This window comes from Ambystoma mexicanum, chromosome 12, assembly GCF_040938575.1.
Source record: "Ambystoma mexicanum isolate Mex_15411 chromosome 12, UKY_AmexF1_1, whole genome shotgun sequence".
NCBI classification, from domain to species: Eukaryota; Metazoa; Chordata; class Amphibia; order Caudata; family Ambystomatidae; genus Ambystoma; species Ambystoma mexicanum.
In genome coordinates, this window is record NC_090936.1 from 750,510,272 (window position 1) to 750,527,236 (window position 16,965).

The following is a 16,965-nucleotide window of genomic DNA, read 5'->3' on the forward strand; positions in this document are numbered from 1 at the left end:
AATACTAATGCTTCTACGTTACAAATGCAGATGGTACCAAAAACAACTGCAATCTGACTGGATTCACACATGGTCAAATATCACTTGGTAAGAAAACCTTCACAACAATAGGTATAATCTACCACGCAGGAGCCAAAACCAATTCAGGGCACTACACTGCATTTATAAAAAAGAAATGCGGATGGTTTCAATGTAATGATAATACCATTACTCTAAAGCAGAGATTACCAGCAAATCTTACAAACGCTTATTTAATGTTCTTAAAACCAAAATTTGTTAAATAAACTGTACTTAAACCTTAATTAAACTTGTAGTAAAAAAATGTAAACTGTTAGAATATTCCAAAAGCTATCTAACTGCCCAATGATTCTACAACAACTAATCAGATAAATGAATACCAGCAAATTAGAGCAAATAATAGACAGTTAGAATACACCAATTGGTATCTAACTGTCCCAAAATTTAACAATATCCAAACAGATAAATCAATACCACTAAAATATATAAATAAATAGACAGTTAGAATACGCCAATTGGTATCTAACTGTCCCAAAATATAACAATATCCAAACAGATAAATCAATACCACTAAAATATTTCAAAAAATAGACAGTTAGAATCCACCTACTGGTATCTAACTGCTCCAAAATTTATAATATCCAAACAAATAAATAATATGTTACTGCTCCAAAAAAATGCAACAAGCCAATGTATAAAGCAGTACCCAGAAATAACAAGTGAACACTGAAAAAAAACAAACAAACTGTAGCATAACAGAAAAAGTTTTTTTTTAATCCAACATGGATTTTTTTTCTCCCACAGACCCAATGATTTTAACAACGAGCACAGAAACTGAGCAAATTGTGCAGTACTCTGGTTTCTAATCTACTAAATATGAGGGTCCAAAAAAAATGTTGATTATACAATGTAATAAGTCATTACAAAATACTTATACTAACATGCTATTTTCTTTTATCACAGAAATTAACAAGAAATGCATGTACTCCAGTTACTAAACCAAACAGTAAGTATATTTTACACTCTATGCCCTGGCCACAATCATCGCAGCATATCACACCCATAGTATCTAATAACTTTGTTCCTTATAAATTTGTTTTTGACCCAAAGTTATAAGCAACTATAAGTGTGATATGCTGCGGTGGTTGTGGCCAGGGCATAGAGTGTTGCGGCCAGGCCAACACTTATTGCCCTGGCCACAACCATCGCAGCATATCACACCCCTACAGTCAAACATTTCAACTATGGCCTATGGAAACTTTTAATGTCCGCGGACATTATGAGTGTTCTTAGAACACTTTCAATTTGCCAGCGAACAATAAGGACAGCATCATCAGGACACCCCCTACGAACATTTCAGGACAACGCGAGAGTTCTTAGAACACTTCCAACTTGACAACGAACAATACGGATAGTGTCCCCAGAACACCCCCATTTTGTTTATTTACGAACATTTCAGGACACCACGAGTGTTCTTAGAACACAATCAACTTGACAAAGAACACTATGGACAGCGTCCTCAGAACACCCCCATTTTGTTTATTTGCGAACATTTCAGGACACCACGAGTGTTCTTAGAACACATTCAACTTGCTATCCAACAATACGGACAGCGTCTTCAGAACACCCCCTACGAACATTTCAGGACACCACGAGTGTTCTTAGAACACATTCAACTTGCCATCGAACAATATGGACAGCGTCTTCAGGACACCCCCTACGAACATTTCAGGACACCACGAGTGTTCTCAGAACACATTCAACTTACCATCGAACAGTACGGACAGAGTCCTCAGAACACCCCCATTTTGTTTATTTGTGAACATTTCAGGACACCACGAGTGTTCTTAGAACACAATCAACTTGACAAAGAACACTACGGACAGCGTCCTCAGAACACCCCCATTTTGTTTATTTGCGAACATTTCAGGACACCGCAAGAGTTCTTAGAACACATTCAACTTGCCAGAGAACAATACAGACAGCGTCCTCAGAACACCCCCATTTTGTTTATTTACGAACATTACAGGACACCGCAAGTGTTCTTGGAACACATTCAATTTGTCAGAGAACAATATGGAGGACAGCGTCCTCAGGATGGACAGCGTCATCAGAACACCCCTACGAACATTTCAGGACACCACGAGTGTTCTTAGAACACATTCAACTTGCCATCGAACAATACGGACAGTGTCTTCAGGACAGCCCCTACAAACATTTCAGGACAACGCAAGAGTTCTTAGAACACTTTCAACTTCACAACGAACAATACGGACAGCATCCTCAGGACACCCCTATTTTGTTTATTTATGAACATTTCAGGACACCGCGAGTGTTCTTAGAACACTTTCAACTTGCCAGCGAACAATACGGAGAGTGTCCTCAGGACACCCCCATTTTGTTTATTTGCGAACATTTCAGGACACCGCGAGTGTTCTAAGAACACATTCAACTTGCCAGAGAACAATAGGGACAGCGTCCTCAGGACACCCCTACGAACATTTCAGGACAACGCGAGAGTTCTTAGAACATTTTCAACTTGACAACGAACAATACAGACAGCGTCCTCAGAACACCCCCATTTTGTTTATTTACGAACATTTAAGGACACCGCGAGACTTCTTAGAACATTTTCAACTTGACAACGAACAATACGGACAGCGTCCTCAGGACTTCCCCATTTTGTTTATTTGCGAACATTTCAGGACACCACAAGTGTTCTTAGAACACATTCAACCTGCCAGAGAACAATACAGACAGCGTCCTCAGGACACCCCCATTTTGTTTATTTACGAACATTTGAGGACACTGCAAGTGTTCTTAGAACAATTTCAGCTTGCTTGCGAACAAAACGGACACCTATTGAGTACTCAGAACACCCCCATTCAGTTTATTTAGAACATTTCTGAACACCCGTGATGTCCGCAGACAAATTGAACACAACAAGAACGTCTACCACATGAAAAAACACAACTTTCAACCTATCTCAGACTCTCCCACCCTCCCCAAACACTCCTACACACCAACACACTCTACTAAATACAAATTTTAAAACAAGTTTCACCGCGCTGTCCACTGACGTCCGCGAATCCAAGATGGTGGGTGCCACCGAAAATCTGACACGCTTCACGCTCCACGCCATCCAATCAGCAAACACGTCGCATGTCCGCAGACATCACGCAAGCCGATTGGCCAATCAGGACACTGTCCGCGGAGCGAACAGGGAAGTGTGTCCACGGACCGAACACAGATATCACTAATTTTTTATGACCCACTTTTTGGTCATTTTTTAAAAAACTACTGGACGGATTTTCACCAAATCTGCAAAAACACGCTTTTGGGACCAAGCCGCTGCTCCTGGTCCAAATATGGTGAAAATCCGTCCAGCGGTTTGGGCTGTAGGCGCGAGCAAAGTTTTTTTCCCATTCAGTCTATGGGAAAAAAAGAAATTTTGGGACCCACCCTATAACTTTGCCCCCACAGATGAATCCTCACCAAACTTTGCAAAGCAATTTAGAGTGGGCCATATACTTTTTTTTGCAAAGTTTGGTGAGGATTTGTCCAGGGGGAGTGAAGTTATAAGCCGCCCAAAAAGTGCTCTTCCTATGGAAACAGCAACTTAACCATAACTACATGGCCACTACCTTGGCCATGTTTTATGTATATATATATATATATATAAATATATATATATATATATATATAAATATAAAAAAGCTGCAGCAAGCAGCAGGACCACACTTCGAGGTAAGGGTTGCCAAAAGGATTCAAATTATTCAGACATTTTTATTAATCAGAAACGGGATATCACACAAAAGGATTACAAGGAACAAAAGGTCCAAAGTTATATATTTTAATTAAACACACCAAATTAATTAATAACTAAATGGAAAAAGAATTACAAAAATCTATCATTGTGTAAAGAATAGGGAATATGCAAAGATTGAAAAATCCTGCACTCTGGGTATTTAAACAGGGTGAAAGGCAATCAGAAACCACAATGTTGATAAAAGGATATGTCCATTGTGAGATCATGGGATCAAGCGTGACCTAAAATGTCTATAGAACCACATGTTGCACTGGGGGCAGTTAGGAATCAATACTACCATCTCGCTGTTCTTGGCGGTTCAACAGTGGCAAATCAAGATTCTTGGTGCTGTGTGAATTGTTCAAAGATCATGAGAGAGCACCAAAAGCAGCAGAGGAGGGTCCAGATGGTTCAAATGCTGCCTAAAGCCTGACTCTAAGTGGTTCAATGGTGAAAACACAGGAATGCTGCCACATCTGGCTGTCAGCTTTCTGTGAGTTCCAATCCAGGGACTTAAGGACAAGACAGATCCATGTTCTCACTCTCCCAAACATGGGAAAGGCTTGAATACACCTAGGTCTTTCACCTCCAGTGAGGGTCATGGGTACAACTGCAGCTGGCAGAGAGGCAGCTTTTGCTCCACAAGCAGATCACCTGCAATGTGCCCTGGTAATGGTTAGAGAACAGAACTGCCTCTACCTTGGAACACCTGTCCTCACCTTTCAACTGGGGGATTTTGAAAAAAACTCCTCTGCCAACAGGGTCCAAACAAATTCTTCCTGAAGTGTTAGAGTCCAGAGATGAATCAAAGACAGAGTGGGAGACCATTCTTTCATAGGGAAAAGGTCAAGCGGTGATTGGAAAAAAAGCATGTCTGTCTTTAGGAGTCCAATCCCTATCCCTGAGACAAGCGGTATGTGCCTCCTTGTATCAAACCCAAAGTGCTATGTGCAAAAAGAAGTGAAGGAGACAGAAAGGAGAGCTACAGAGAGAAACAAGATAGTGGAACCCCTCCCCACTTGCACTGAGCTCTCACTGACTACACTAACTCCAGCTCCTTCTCTGACTCACAGCATCATAGACCTTTTCATATGTCCTCTCTTGTAAGTCTTCTTTCGTTGGTCCTATGCTCACAATCCTATTCTCCTCCATGGTTGAAGTCTTTTTAGCTTGCTTCTACTCCAACATCCAAACCATCGGGTTATCTATTTTTATACTCTTGCAACTCTTGCCAAACATTTATTGCATTTTAATTCACCCACCCTAAACTTATTCCTACCTTTTTAATCCCCTCCACAGCACACCTAATCTTCAACTAATCCTTCCTTTCTGTGCCTTCAACAATTATTTGCCTCATAAATAAAGAAAGCCTTACCTACTCACTCTCACCCATCAATCTTGATTATTCACCCTATACCAGTGGTATTCAAACTGTTTTATATTGAGCCCCCCAGAGTAAAAATATAGTTGTCGATCCCCCCTTGAGTAAAAATAGTATTGCCACCCCCACAGCTGCTCATATTTTCTAGTAAAAGCAGTTCCTGTAATACCTTTTTGAAGAACATGTTTTCCTTCTTTACATTTCAAACACCGAAGGAAGGAGAGAGCACAAGACATAACCCACAATGGAAAAGTAATGGGCAGCAGGACAATTACCCAGTCACATCTGCACACAAAACCTATTCTGAAGGGCAGGCATCCGGAACAGAAGTCAACCAGTCTGTTACATGTGCAGTGAGGAGGGGGGCACTCATCCCACATGAGGAGAACTGGGAGTGATGGTAGATAGGATGAGGCCAGTGATCCTCATAAGGAAGACTCATCAACTAAGGCAGAGTAACGCCCCCATGTCCCAAATGCGCTCTGCCAGAACCACCCCAATGTTGCTGAAAGATCTCTATGACACGCCAGGATGATGGTGAGAGAAATACAAACCATTATAGATCCATCTGGAAAGGTACAAGACCCAGCAGGAATGGGAATAAGGTAGAGGGATGCTGAAGGCGAAGCCCTGTTAGGAGGACTCTAAAGAAGGAACTTTGACCGCAGAGACACTGTGAAAGTAAAATTCCCAGGCAGAAAACATTGTCAATAAGAAGTTTCACTGGAGCCTGGAAAGGGAGACCGTCCAGGAAGGGGGCTGAGGAAGGGGTTAAAACATCTGATGTGAACTTGAGCATTGGATCCCTATAACTAAAGATGCTGCTTGAGTAGGATGGGAGTCCTGTCACTTAGGAAGGCTGCATGAGTACACATCATGTTGGTGCCCCAGGGTAGGCTATATCAGAAAGTAATGTATGGAAAATTAATCCCAGTCAATATAAGGGGTATGTAAAGGTAGCTCAGAGTGAAGCTGTGAGATACTGATATCTGGCAAATGTTGCGATGATGGGGTGAACCCCCAAGGTGGGCCTTCGAAGGGCAGAGTCCGGTCACTGAAAATCTTCATGGATAGGGACACCTGTTAATAAAATGTGCGACAACTTGGGAAACCACAGGGACAGACTTTGAGATAGCAAAAGTAAGCATGGAAGTGCAACAAACATAGCAAGGAAGTTGGGAACTGAACAAAACACGTTGTTCCCAGTGAAAATATCTTTTTATAAAGATCTTTTCAATAAAAGGTTGCTTTAGAAAGACCGCTCTGTGCGTCTTTCTAAAGTTTACTGTCACGATCCTGCCACAAACAAGTACATGCAGAGGCTGACAGGCTCTGCAGAACCAGGAAGCGGAGGGCGAGGAGAACGGGTAAGTGTGTGTGTGTGTGTGTGTGTTTGGTTGTGTGTGTTGTATGTATCTTTGTTTGTTTGTTTATTTTATTTATATAGCACTCCGGACCCAGGAGTAAAAGGGCGCTTACACGGACAGGTTACAGAAGTACAATATATAAAAGTTTGCATTTTACAATTATGGGGGTAATATGCAATATACAATATATACAGACAAAGTTAGTTAGAGCAAGCGGTTAAACATTTGTAAGGTAAGTACAATATATACAATTAGTAATGTGCTTAGTCTGTTTTGGGATTGGTTTTATCCAGTAGCCAGCTAATGACTAATTTCCTGAACAGTTGGAAGGATTTGGTCGATTTGAAGTTCAACGGCAGGGTGTTCCAAAGTTGAGGGGCAAGGACCGTGAAACTCAAGCCACCGGCTCTTTTAGAGGTAAATCTGGGCACAGTGAGCCTAAGAGTGTTGGACGATCTAGTAATTCTGGTGCTCGGCTTCAAAGTGAGTTGTTAGTGAGATAGGGTGGGGCTAGGTGGTTTAGGGCTTTGTAGGTGAGGCAGAGTGTTTTTAAGTCAATTTTTTGTTGAATGGATAGCCATTTGCAGGAAATTCTTATGTGGGAGATGTGCTCTCGCCTGGGGATGTTTAATGCTGCTCACAGCGCATTATTCTGGAGAACCTGAAGTTTATTGATTAAAACTTGGTTGGCACCTAGGTAAAGGCTATTGCAGTAGTCAAGCTTTGATTGTTTGAGGGCCCTGGCCAGTGTGAGGCAGCTATTCATGGATAGGAAAGGTCTGCAGGCCCTGATTAGTTTCCCAGTATAGGCGGTGGCTGAGGCGGTCATGTTGACTTGTTTGGAGAGGTTGGTGTTGGCGTCAAGGTAAAAACCTAAAGTTGTCACGTTTTTAACAACTGGGATGATGTTACCATCGATGATTAAATTGGAGTAGTCTGGGCTGAGTTTTAGTAGGTTGTTGGGAGATCCGACTAGGAGGAGCTCAGTCTTCTCATCATTCAGGCAGAGGCTGTGTGTGTCCATACATACCTGAATGATAGAGAAGATTTTGTTGATCCTAGTGACGTCGACATTGTAGTTGCCAGTGATGGTGAGGAGTATCTGGGTGTCATCTGCTTAGTTGGTGTAGGTGACACCCAGATGGTTCACTTTATCAAAGAGAGGCTTTGTAAAGATGTTATATAGGGTGGGGGAGACACAAGATCCTTGTGGGACACCACAGGTAATGGGGATGGGGTCTGCTGCAGCCGCAGATGAGAAGACCCTCATGGTTCTATTGGCTAAGAAGGACTGTATCCACATGACAGCAGAGGGGGAAAAGTGGGCAGCAGATGAGAGGTGGTTGCAGAGTATTTTGTGGCCAACCAAGTCAAAGGCTGCTGAGAGGTCTAGAAGGAGTAGGATAGCTGCTTTGCTTTTGTCCTTGATGTCATCAATCTGACTTTTGAGGTCAACAAGGGCAGTTTCTGTTCCATGTTGAGGTAGAAAGCCAGATTGACGCAGGCCTAGCAATTGATTGGACTCTAAGTAATCTTGAATTTGCAAGTAGGCAACTCTTTCGAGGATTTTTAGGAGGAAGAGTACCGTGGTGATAGGCCTGTAGTTAGTGGGGATGGCCGGGTCAAGGGATTGTTTTTTAGGAGCGGGAGAACCCATGACTGTTTCAAGTTGTTAGGTACAGAATTGGACGAGAAGGAAAGGTTTATAAGTTTGGAGATTAAGGGGGATAGGTCCCTCGCAGCATCTTTGATGACCTGGGTGAGGTTTAGGGGATGGGGGTGGGGAGAAGGCCGGTGTTGGGAGAGAAATCCCACAGGGGAAAGTGGGGGTTGGGGAGGGGTCTGGTGCCGAAATCCCGTGCGAGTGAGTGGGGGTGGGTGGTGAGGGGATCGAACAATTGGGGGTCAGGAGGGGAACCCTGAATATTTAAAAGAAAAGGAAAAAACACATTTTAAAGGCAAGAGAAAAAGACCTTTACAATGACGGTTTTCCGATCAAAAGAAAATCAGTATAGCGGCCTTTTTCTCCTGAGACCTTTAAAAGAAGGTACTTTCACATAGAACCTGGTAAACCTTGGACCTCTTTTGCTGATTTCTGTGTTCCTGCATTCCGTGGCAGCATAGGCAGGAAGGCAACCCCAGCAGTACGGGGTGTCACCTTGGCGTACATGTTGATCAGGTCGGGGTTCCCTTACTGCGTTAGCTGGCATGTCCACCATGTTGGCATGCAATACAGCAACCAAGAAATCAGCAAAAGAGGTCCAAGGTTTACCACGTTTGCCAAAGTAACAGAATGCAGTAGGTGCAGACTTGTGAGGGCTGGTTCCAAATGTGATGGTTCCTGGCAGCCTCCCACCCCCAGTTCCACCAGCAAGTGGAATAAAGACATTTTGATGTGCTGTTCATACTTTAAAAATGTAATGATATTAAGGGGTCAGAGGTGCTTTACTGTGCCTAGCTACCATTGATCTATGTGCAGTTAAGTGCAAATATCTAAGAACTGGCTCAACAATTCTGGGAAAGGCAGGCCTCAGATGATGACTTTTGATCGTGAAAAAGGTCTCCCAGAGTTGTCCTGTGGGGACTCAAAAGAATTGTTCAAAGAGCGAACTAGGACTGCATTGATGGATTGGTCCATGGCCGCATTCCTCCTCAATCCCTGTGAAATCAGGGCACGAATGTGGCGCTAGTCAAATTCCACTGAAAGTGGAATGGCTGGGGCGGTGCCAGACTAAGGGTGGACGGCATAGTCTGCGGGAACTAGGTGTAGTGTGAATGCATCAGTCCTTCCTTTATTCTTTCACAAGTGAGAGTGGTAGGCGATTCAAGTAAGACCCCTGGGGTGTGTGGAAGGCGTGCCTGCGATGCAGTGAGGTGGCTTCATTCCATGAAAGGCACATGCGGCTGCAGGAGTACTATCATAGCTGTAGCTCCAGAGTATACTGTTAGGCGCTATGATTTGTGGGACAGCACTGGCTGCTAGGTGTTGATGCCTGGAGGCAATTGTCACTGAAAGGTGTTGGTGCCCCATGTCTAATCCCTGCCCTCGCTGGACATCACTAGGAGGAACCCATCGGCATGGAGCCGGCAATGCATTGGGTATTCAGGGACAATGGGCCTTCATAGGCACAGGAAGCGTGCAAGGGTACTTAGGCGATGAATGCCAGGGTTTGGGCTTTGAAGGATCTTGGACATTGGGTGCCACACAGGCTGTGGCACAGGAAGCTGACGTTTGGCAGGTATAAAGAGAGCTTGATGAAAAGAGAAGCTGTGGTGCTCCTGTTAGGTTGAGAGGTCCGCATTCCTGGTATACAGAGTTGCCGTTAGCTGGAGCTGAAGATACTAGAGCTGGGCTGCCTGAAGAGGTTTTAATGATTGTCACAATAAACTCTCTACTCTCTCACAAACTGTCTATACGGCTGGGTAACCGAGGCATACACGTTCTGCCCACAGTGCTGAGGCATTCAATAGCCTTTCTGCTCGAGATGCTTAATAAATACAGTAGGCCTGGAGCCCCGCTCGATAGAGGGCCTTAGAAACTGTGTCTACTACATTTTATTTGAGTGTCTCTCAATATGAAAACTCAGTCAAACGCAACCCTCTCATAATCTTATTGTTATGTTCCGCCCTGCGTCCCGCTACGCGGTGACGCAGGGCGTCTCTAATAAAAGCCCCGCCCCCGCGTTTGGGAGGCAGTTCCGGGGCAGACCAGCAACGCGTGTGGGTGTCTGTCCCTGCAGCTCGCGCTGGCGCTGCGCCACAGGCCGCGCGGCCTAGCCCGGACCTTCCAGCCCCCGCGTGCGCCCACCGCGGGCTGGAATACTACAATGGCGACGAGGCGGAACGAAGTTCAACACGCGCTCGGCGTGTAAAGCATACCGATGGCCCACAGCCATCGCGGTGAAATTTTTGGACACTCGGTGGGGGGTGGATCACTCGCGTGACCCCCCCACCCCAAAAAAAAAAAAAAAAAAAAAAAAATTTCTCTGCATTTCTCCTTCGCCCTACGATCTCCTGCTGGGCATGGTGGAGCCATTTCAACATCTGGCACCCCCCATTTGAGTGCAGTGACACGGATTGCCAACCAGGACAACGTGGAGACACCAGGTCCTGCGCTTCATCACTCAGTGGCTGGGGACCGCAGCACGTCCAGAGAAGGCCCATTTCCACGGCACTGGCGGTGATCTAAGCGAATCACGACAACACCGACAAGGTACACGTCGACATGGCGGCCGGCACATCAACCCCTGGGCCCACCACGCCATCCAGAATTGCAGCAAACCTGTCGCTGTCATCCCCCCAGCCGCGCACGCAAGGAGGGTCGTCAACTCTAATCCAGCCGTTTGACCCCTTCACGGACCCATCGTCAAGCGGACCCAGATGGCAGCTGTGGATCCAGAAGTTTGAAATGGCGATGGAGTGCAAGGAGATTACGGCGGCCAGGAAGATGAAAGCACACCTACTGCTCAGTGTGGGTGACGAGGTATTGCGCATTTTCAACTCCCTCAATGTTGATGATGGCCAAGATGCATACCAAAGCGCGAAAGATGCCCTCACGGCTCACTTTCTCCCTCAACTAAACCCGGACTACGAGACTTTTATTTTCTGCACCACCATACAGGCAGCGGACGAAACCTTAGACGCGTATCACACCAGATTGAGAAAATTGGCTATGTCCTGCGAGTTCACAAATGTGGAGAGGGAAATCAGGAGGCAAGTTATCAACGGCATACACTCAGAAAAACTAAGACGCCTGGTCCTCAGCGAAAGAGGTATTCCCTTACAACGCATCCTTGAACTCGGACGCCAAAGGGAACTGGCTCACACCAGAGCGGCCAACATGGAGGCCACGCTACACAGATTGCAACCTACCCTCAACACAGCCGTGGTGGCCCAGATTGCCAACAAACCATCCTCGAGGGATGATCACAGTAGGGGATATGGCCAGAACAGGTGGCAACCGCGCATTCCTGGGCCCACAGAGTGCGGCTGGTGTGGTGGCCCACGACATGGCCGTCGCAACTGCCCCGCACAAGGAAACACGTGTGGAGCATGCGGCAGGAAGGATCATTATGCGAATGTATGCAGATCAGCGGGCAGCTCCATCCAGCCTCTACAAAATCTTCCTGAGAAGAATGCGACCAAGAAAAAGAAGCAAGCCAATGCAAGGCGGGTCGCAGTGGCCAACTCCTCCACGGAGGAAGAAGGGGATGACGTCTCGACGATGCAGCAGAATCCCAGTAAAGACAACGACAGAAAAGGAAGGAAGGTATATCTGGTGCATGCATTGAGCCAAGGTCAAGGACCGCAAAGAAAATCTGCCCGAAGGCGCAAATGCATGGTCACCGTCCAAAACCAGAGCATCCTTATGACCATTGATACAGGCGCCTCAGTGAATGTGATGCCCACAAGCACATTCCAGACTCTAAACCCTCCACCAGAGCTGAAAAGCACAGACACGCTGCTATACGCATACGGCAGCCGGAAGCCGCTACCAGTGATTGGCAGATTCCGCACCATGCTGGAACACGGTGAAAATAGACTATGGTCGAAAGTCTATGTCGTGAGGGCAGGAATTGAAAGCCTCCTGAGTGGGGACGCAGCAGAAGATCTGGGAGTGGTTAAATTCGTCTGCCACGTCGATGCGGGCGAGGAGGTGGAGAACATACTGAGGCAATACCCCCAGCTGCAAGAGGGAATAGGCTGTCTGAAGGGCAAAACCATCAAACTACACATTGATGAAACAGTACAGCCCAAGGCCGTAAGACATCGGAGAACCCCATTCCACATGAGAGAGCAAGTGGAGCAGGAACTCAAGGCTTTGGAAGAAGCCGGCATCATAGAAGAGGTCACAGGACCCACATCATGGGTCTCGCCAATGGTGGTAACGCGGAAACCCAAACAGCCTGGAAAAGTGCGGATCTGTATAGACATGCGCCTCCCGAACACTGCCATTAAAAGAGAGCGCCACATCACACCAACAATCGATGAAATCGTGGCTGACCTCACGGGTTCCTGTGTATTCTCAAAGGTTGACCTGAAGGCGGGGTATCACCAACTCAAGCTCCACAGGGACTCTCGCTATATCACGACATTCTCGACGCATTTGGGGCTGCGGAGATACAAACGCCTGAGCTTCGGGATATCGTCGGCAGCTGAGGTATTCCAGCAAACCATTCAAGAGGTCATCAGGGGCATCCCTGGTGTCCTCAATGTGAGTGATGACATTTTGATTCACGCCCCCGACACGGAAGAGCACATCAAGAGGCTTCGAACCCTACTGGACAGACTACAAGAGGCTGGGCTCACCATACACCGGGAGAAGTGTGAGTTCCTCAGATCAGAGATCACCTTCTTTGGCTACAAGTTTGGCAGCACGGGCATCTCCCCTGACCCCCAGAAGGTCGCAGACATTCAGGCCGCAAGCCCACCGATGAACCCCACGGAAGTACGCAGTTTCCTAGGCATGGCCACCTACTGCGGGAGGTTTATCCGAGACCTGGCCACCCTATCTGAGCCATTACGGGAACTGACGAAGGCCAACACCAAGTTTGACTGGGGGCAGAAATGCCAGGACTCGTTCGAAAGCATCAAAGACTCCCTGTCTGTCAACACCAAAATGGCATATTACAACACCGAGCTGCCCACTGAACTGTTCGTGGACGCAAGCCCGGTTGGGCTCGGTGCCATCCTGATGCAGGTAACAAAGGAAGGGGAGAAAAGGCCGATAGCGTACGCATCGAGAGCCCTCACGGAGACCGAACAGAGGTACTCGCACATCGAAAAGGAGGCCATCGCCGTGTTGTGGGGGTGCCGGCATTTTCACCTCTACTTATATGGGCGTCGGTTCACGACAATCACGGACCACAAACCCCTGCTGCCCATCTTCATTGGGACATCGTCGCACCCTCCGGCACGAATCACCAAATGGCTCCTACATCTTCAGCAATACGACTTTGATCTCATCTACCAGCCAGGCAGTGGAAACCCCGCGGATTTTCTCTCGAGACATCCGCGAGCGGCGACCCACCAAGAGATCCAAGTGGCCGAAGAGACTGAGGAACACATATGCCAAGTGGTACGCGCAATGAGGCCTAAGGCGGTGAGCATCGAGGAAATTGAGTCGGAAACCCATAAGGACCCTTGTTGCGACTTGGTGAAAGATGCCATCATCTCGAGTGATTGGAAGACTTTCATGAGACACACCCACAACAGGACAGAGGAAGCGAAAGGGTTTCTGTCCGGCATGTTCACCGTCAGGCAAGATCTGTCGATCACTGAAGGGGGGGTGATACTCCGAGGAAACCGCATCGTAATTCCTCTCAAACTACAAGCCAGGGTTGTGGCCCTAGCACATGAAGGACACCAAGGACTGGCTAGAACAAAGGCCCGCATAAGGCACAGGGTATGGTTTCCCCAGATCGAGGAACGTGTAGAGGCCCTAATCAGCACGTGCCTATCCTGTCAGATAACGGGAGCCCCGCCAGAACCGGAACCAATTCTATCGGCTGAACGCGGCCGCTCTCGGTGGGAGGCAATCAGCATTGACTTCTGTAAGCTACGAGAAGGCCTCTACCTACTGGTGGCCATTGACGATCACTCGCGCTATCCTGAAGTGGAAATAGTCGAATCCACCGCGGCGGAAGTGGTCATTCCGGCCATCGAGAAGATGTTCGCAACTCACGGATTACCCACCTCCATCAAAAGCGACAACGGGCCGCCGTTCACAGGGGTGGGATTCAAGAACTATTTGCAAGAACTCAATATACAGTATCACCACATCATGCCGGGATGGCCCCAGGCAAACGGGGATGTGGAACGGTTCATGAGAACAATTAACAAAGTGCTAAGGGTATCCAAGGCGAATGCCAGCCCATGGAAAGTTGATCTGTACCGTTTCCTCAGAAACTATCGGGTCACCCCCCACAGCACAACCGGTATACCACCGGCGGACCTTATGTTCGGCACCGTTATCAGATCCTCGATTCCGCACCATCCGAGCAGGACCCCGGACGGGGTCAACGAAGAACGCACAGAAATGAGGAGAAGGAGTGCCAATGCCCACATGAGCGGCAAGAGGAGAGCCAGGCCGTCCAACCATCAAGTAGGGGATCAAGTCATCATGCTACGCAACCCCACCAAGGCAAAACTCGACACCAGATACGATGAACTGCCATGGACCGTCAGTGATCGGCGCGGAACCATGGTGACAGTGACACGAGGACGCCGTCAAGTGACGAGGAATTTGTCGTGGTTCAAGGCGGTGCCCCACACCATGTGGACAGACAAAGAGGACCACCGGGAGGATGAGGATGCTCGGTCCAGCGAAGAGGAGCCCGGATCCATCCCGGACGAGACAGGAGCGGGGGACAGGACTTGGGAACCGCCGGATGCCCCTAGCCTCGAGGATACCACCAATGAAGGTGAGCCAGATCAGGGGCTAAGGGGGGGTAGTCCCCGAGAAGGGCGATACGGCCTGAGAACTGCCACGAGGCCGCCAGCCAAGCTAAGTGACTATGTGTGGTAGCCAACACACCCCGTAGACTACCGGTGAACGTCCAGTTGATTGCAGTTGTATTGTGTTTGTTTGTTTTATAATAAAGGAGGAATGTTATGTTCCGCCCTGCGTCCCGCTACGCGGTGACGCAGGGCGTCTCTAATAAAAGCCCCGCCCCTGCGTTTGGGAGGCAGTTCCGGGGCAGACCAGCAACGCGTGTGGGTGTCTGTCCCTGCAGCTCGCGCTGGCGCTGCGCCACAGGCCGCGCGGCCTAGCCCGGACCTTCCAGCCCCCGCGTGCGCCCACCGCGGGCTGGAATACTACACTTATAATCAACATGTTTTGTTCATGTTTGCTTTTTGTCAGATTCAAATATTAAAGTTAGCTGCTGCTAGAATTATATTTTTTCAGAGGCATTTTTTTCTCAATTGCGTGTAGCTCTAATCTTGGGTTCATGTGAGTGACTTTTTGGGCAAATCATTTTTAGAAAAACGTTTCTATTGGGTTACATGAGTGGAAACAAGCTCGTGTTACCTCAGCTAACTCTTCAATGGAATGCATTTCTCTTTGCCAATTCATAGGATATTTAATACGGCACTGTATGTCTGGAACTGGTGTTTTGTATACATTCTGTGGGCTAGGAAAACGATCCAAATGAGTGCACTGCAGAACTATGTACTTAAGTGGAACTTTTCAGACGGAGCCCGAAATGACTTAGTCGGAAATTCCGATATTGACAAAAATAACAAGTTCTGTGAAGGATTAACTTATGAGGTTTGTTTCTGGAAACTTGGCTGCACTGGCATTATGAATTCTAAAATGTGGACTCTGGTAGCACCTGGAGAGACCCGCAAAACCCCTCCCTCGTAGACAAAATGATTCTGTGTCTCATTCCCAGCAATTTAGCATTGGTTCCTGTTAAGCTTCTAAATTCCTAATGTTGTTGCAGCATTACAGTTTAATTTTTATTGCTGCCCATTGCAAAACACTGCTCTGTTTCCCTACTGCTAGCAAGTATAAGGTGCAGATGTGCAAGTTATTGAAGGAACCGGGCACTGCGTCTCATTCGTTTCAGTTTGGTGCATTGTGTTTTCCAGTGTTTAAACAGCAGTATTTCCGCTTTAAAAGCAATAGGTTCCACTTCCGCTTAGAAAAAAAAATACATACATTACAAAAAATTGACACTTCTTTGAGAATGTTGGAGAGACCACACCAACCAACTTTGTGGAATTCCAGCTCTGGTAGAGCCAGGAATTTTGCTCCTCCTGCCCCGCCTTAACATTTTCTCGCTCTACTCCTCATGTGCCCTGCTTCCCACGTCACCATTTCACTGGTGTTTCTCTCCCCTAAACTTCATTTCCTCAGCCCCAGACTAGCCATGACATGTGGCACGCATGTGAGGGTGGGTGCAGGAGCAGATGTGCTATTAATCAGTTTGGGTTTTTGCCCTATGTGCCAGCAGCATAAAAGGTGCCTGGGCTGCTCTCATGTTTGTCTAGGACTGCCTCCCTGTGTGTGGTGATCACCCTTCCCCTTCCCTCTACAGGCTGCTTCTACAGAGACAAAACACATAAAAATCACATTAGCATAACTAAAGGGCTTGTGAGTCTTTATAGAGCACATCCCTCCAACAGACAAGATAGCTCACTGCATTAGGTACATCTTGCTGAGGTCTGTGCTTGCACTGCAGATACAGTGTTTGAGTCCAGGAAGAGCCAACTCGTTTTTTTCTGATGCTAAGGAAATGCGCCCCATGGCTAGGATTAACACAAGTGCTGTGAAGCAGGAAAGCAGAATCAGTTATGTAGAGTATTTTTTTTTTACTATGTATGAACCAAACTGTCAGATTCAGAGAAAAGTATTTTAGCACGTACACCGATCAATTTAATGCTGA